The 4,908-nt window shown below is 43.4% G+C and overlaps 1 non-coding gene across 1 annotated transcript; it reads right to left on the reverse strand.

Moving 5' to 3' along the window:
• Nucleotides 1-451: 451 nt before the first annotated feature.
• Nucleotides 452-582, reverse strand: LOC116094587. Its single transcript, XR_004120221.1, has one exon. It is a non-coding gene; the product is annotated as a small nucleolar RNA SNORA17 (small nucleolar RNA).
• Nucleotides 583-4,908: the final 4,326 nt, after the last annotated feature.

The following is a 4,908-nucleotide window of genomic DNA, read 5'->3' on the forward strand; positions in this document are numbered from 1 at the left end:
AGCTCTCCCAGGATGCCCTGGAGAGGAATGGGGCCAGATCGGTACAGCCCTCAGACATCAACATGTCCCCATGGCAGCAGACCAAACCAGGCACATCTACCAGGCCTTTGAAGGTAAAAGACCCCTGCAGCTGCAGGGCCAAAAAACCTAGCCATGACCTCTGGTGTTATCACCAGATACTCACATCAGGCTGTTCCTCACTACCCTCAAGTCTCTAGTTCTGCCGCTCTTCATTGTGCCCACATCATTCTCTTCCATTTCTCTACCTCTTACTCCTCTTAGTGCGCCCAGAGTCTCTGAGTGTCTATGGTCCATCTCAGGAATGGTCTCAGGAGTGCTATGCTTGACTCGTGCATTATGGCCCTGGGCAAAGGCCATCTTGGGCATGGTCAGCATCCCTAGACTTGCTTGGTGGTGGGATGGTTGTCTCAGGCTCACTTTTTTTTCAGGAAGTGTGTTGCTACTATTTACCAGATGTTCAGTGGACAGAACACTGACTGTAAACATAGCTTCTTTCTTCTCTGCCATCTACTGAGGCCCCTATGACACTGCAGCCACACCTGTAATGCCTCTAGGGGCAAGGCTAATCTCCATTCTATACATGAGAACAAGGCTAAATCCTTGTACCCAGTGATGTTTAAACAAGAGCTGGTCTACCATCAAAGCCCAACTTGGTTTTACTAAACCACAGAGTTAGGATCCTTGAAGGCTCCCAAAGAGTGTTTACAGAAACTAGATGGGCAATGGAAGCTATCCAGAGGGTTCAAATGAGACTTCATGGGCTAGGGACTTCGTGCTTGGAACTTTCTCCAAACACAAAGGGCAGGAAAGCATCCATAGAATCAAGGTGAGCTACACGGAAGGCAAAGCCTGTGGGATAGAAGGTTTACTGGTACACCAAACCTGGAGGCTCACTGGAGATTAATAGTCTTTGCAGATCTCATTTCCACACCTGAGTCCCAAATTCATTAACTCCTTCCACTAGCCTAATGTGAACCTACAAAATGAAGCACATCCTTGAATAATCCCTGATGATAATAACAACAGCTGTTAAGTGTTTACTAAACTTGATGTGTTTAATAAACAGCAAATGTATCACCACGGTCTTACAGCTAGAAGGACAACTAGTCTCAACACATTTAAAGATGAGAAAACTGAGGCTCCAGGTTAAACACTTCACAATAGATGAGCTCTGCCTTCTATCTATCAAATTCTGTACAGTAACTGCTGACCTTGCTGCCTCTCTTGAGACTGTCCTAAACTCATTCTTTGGAGGCATATTCAAGTCAGGGGGGACCAAATTAAAGAACTGTATAGTCCAATCTCAGGAAACCGCTAGAAAAAAATATTTTTTCCTATGAACCTAAGGAAGAAGAGGAGCAACATGAATGAAAGGGAGGAAAGGGGAGGGACATGGGTTAGCTCTAAATGTCAGCTTGCCACAACTTAGCCTTACCTGAGAAAAGAAGCTCAAGCAATTTTCTGATTGGCTGTGGTCATGTCTGTGAGTGTGAGCCTTGATTATACTTGATATAAGAAGACAGCCAATTGTGGGTGGGAAACTCCTCATCCTTTACCTGACAAAGACAGCATTTATCTAGGCTCATGGTTCCAGGGGGTTTGGTCCATTAGGACAGTGAGGTTATAGCAGAGCAGAGACTCAGGGGAGATCAGAAAGCAGACAAAGGGACCTGCTACAGTTTTCCTGCTTTCTCTTCTACATCCCTTTAGCTCCAGATATGCCTCCCACCCCAGGCCAGGCAATGGCATCAGGGGCCCTCCTTATGACTTACCCTCTGGAAAAGCCCTCAAAGGAACACCCAGAAGTCCACCTAAGTCTCATGGGTGGTTTTAAAATACAGCCGAGCTAACGATGAAGATTAACACAGGGCAGGCATACAGATTCATTACAATTGTCAAGTACTAGACGAGGAAGTGTCAGCTCAAGATGAAGAAATGAGGAAAGAGAAAGAAGACCTCAGGATAAGTGTGACTATGACATTTCCAGAATGTTAGTATCTATTTATTAATAGCTCTAAACTATGTCCCCACTTTCCCATGACCTGCCATCATCTGAGATCAGACCCTCACTGCATTTTACCTGAACAACTCTCACATCCATTCCTTGATTACTTGACTCGATACATCCAGTCAGTTTTCAAACCCAAGTGAGTGATCGCCTACCCCCTGTTAAAATCCCTTCTTGGCTCACTGCATCCTCTAGATAAAGTCAAGTCCCTAGTTTGTCCAATCCTGACCTCAGTCCACTTATGGCTTCAGCTTGTGCCATTTATTACACAGGCTCTAATAATACTAAAGTATTTTCTGTCCTCAAGTGATCCGGGGTCTTTTATGCCACTGTGTTTTCCCGCATGCATTTCTTCTGTATGAAGAGCATCCATCTCTACCCGGTTCATTACTACTTCCCAAGAAGTACAACCCAATGGACTCTGGTTCCATTGTCCCCACCTGCTGCACCTATGCACATGGCTGTCAGCCTAATTCTGATTCCTTGAGTGGAGTCTTCCTGGAGTCACACACAGAGAGAAATAGGAGGCATTATCAATTTATTTCTAGCATAGTGATTGACATATCTAGGCACGTGAAGTGTGGTTGCTGAGACAATGCGCGAACAGGCCCTCCTTTCCTTGTGGCCCCAGGAAGGTGGTATAATTCCCATGGGACACTGTGGTGTTGAGAACTAAACACAACATTATGAAGATAGTGATATTTGCTGACCTTGTGTGGGTCAATATTTAGACACCGCAGCACAAGGCTGACTTTCACTTAACTTAATGTCAAACAAAATGTCATATTTTCTTTGCTTTGTTTTGGGAGGTGTTTTGGTTTATGTGTTTTGGGAGTTTGGGGAAGTGGGGGAAATGAAATTATTTATAGCCAGTTTTTCACTCTACTGTTCATTTGACTTTTTTCCCTGTTAAAGTACAATATAATATGTTTATCTCATTAGTAAAGCTTATTGATTTAAATCTGTATTCTACGTCGATAACAACATTTTGCATTCTGAACCTATCACTCAGGTTATTGAGACTCTTGTTTTAAACGTTTGGATATTAGGTGAGCATATATTTTATTTTTACACACACAAGCATATAAAACACACTATACATTTCCAAGTTATTGGGAGAAAAAGGACATTTGAGACAGAAACACAAAGCACATCACTATGTGACTCTCTCCAGCTCAACTCATGCACTAAACCTCATTATCTCCACTGAGATTCTTCAACTTAGAACTACAGGCCACTCTAGCATTCTCCATGGAGGTCTGGAAAAAGTCTACCACCTGCTTTGCCCTTGCCATTTGACTCACATAATCTAAAGATACTAACGAGTGCCATTCGAGGTTAGTTTAGCATAGATTGCACTTGATGAATTCCACACCCGTCCGCATCTCCATCATCACACCTCATCTCTGAAACCACCAAACAATAGACCTGCTGATGAACCACTGCTTCCTGCTTCCTAGAAACTGGTATATTTTAAGCAGTTGCCGTTCTAGATTGCAATGGACCTTTAACAATCACCTTTAAGAAAGCAAATCTCAGTTATCAGGGTCTATGGTTCCTCTAGGCCAAGAGCCCTAGATAGCATTTAACACAGACAGGATTTTCTCTCTCACCAATATTCTCTAGGTGCCATTGCTAACTTCTCCATTTTTGCACAAATTCCCTAACAGAAAAGACAGGAGGAAAAACAGGATGTTATAGGACTGCATTGATTATCCTGTTTTCTTGACACCCCTTGCTCCAGGCATTTCAACTGTCCCAACCAGGTTGTCCTTGCTCCAGGCAAAACAGAACCAGCTGACTGTTAGTGTGTGAGTCCTCAGGCTACTGCAGCTCTCAAATTTGAGCCTGTTCTGTAGACTTTGATTCGAATGTTTTGTGACTCTGTGAACGTCAGCTTTTCCAAGAGTACATTGGCAATTTATTAACATGGTTTTTTTTTTAAATATTTATTTATTAGTATACATAAATACAGTTGTCTTCAGATGCACCAGAAGAGGGCATCAGATCTCATTATGGATGGTTGTGAACCACCATGTGGTTGCTGGGATTTGAACTCAGGATCAGAAGAGCAGTCAATGCTCTTACCCACTGAGCCATCTCACCAGCCCCTTATTAACATTCTTAACCCCCCCTCCTGAAAGGTCCCATCTTCTCTGGCTGTTCTGATCATCTGTGTTTCCGGGTTTCTAGAATGCTTGTTCATATTTCTTGGTAAGCCTAAGATGCTAAATTATAAAGCATGTGTTGACTACCTTCTTCTACCTATGTCTCCAACTGTCACAAATGCCACTTCCTACAGCTCAGAGAATGAGCTGTCTGTCACAAGCTATACTGAGTGTCTCACCCTGTCAGAAAGGTCCTTGACCTGCGACTCTGGAGAAAACCACGTTCTAAACATAATTCCAGGTCGCTCCCCTCCTTGACCTCACGTCCATACTAAATCCCCTGAGCTTCCAGAATCAGAACTGCCTCAAAGTATTATGTACATCTGACCTTCAGGCTGAAAAGTACAACTGATCAGTCACAATAGAGCAAAACTTGTCTTAATCCCCCAAGGAATCTATGGCCCCACCTGTTGTCCTGGATGTCATTTATTGCAACCCTTACACACAGTCAAGGATAAAATAGGAGAAGCTGTATTCAAGTGTCTATTGCCTCACCAGAAGAGACTCCACTAAGCTCCCCGTGACAGCTGCATACTGTCAAGGGGCCATACATTTCACAGTAACTTCTGGCACCACGTTTTTCTTTCCAATGCATTCAATTTATGCCTATGAATTGAGCTCCCAATCTGTAGCACACCTAACTTTTCCTGACGTTCCCTGAGAACAAAAAATACTCCCAGAAGATATTTACGTGAGGAACCTGCAGCTTTC

Source organism: Mastomys coucha, unplaced genomic scaffold (assembly GCF_008632895.1).
Source record: "Mastomys coucha isolate ucsf_1 unplaced genomic scaffold, UCSF_Mcou_1 pScaffold16, whole genome shotgun sequence".
NCBI classification, from domain to species: Eukaryota; Metazoa; Chordata; class Mammalia; order Rodentia; family Muridae; genus Mastomys; species Mastomys coucha.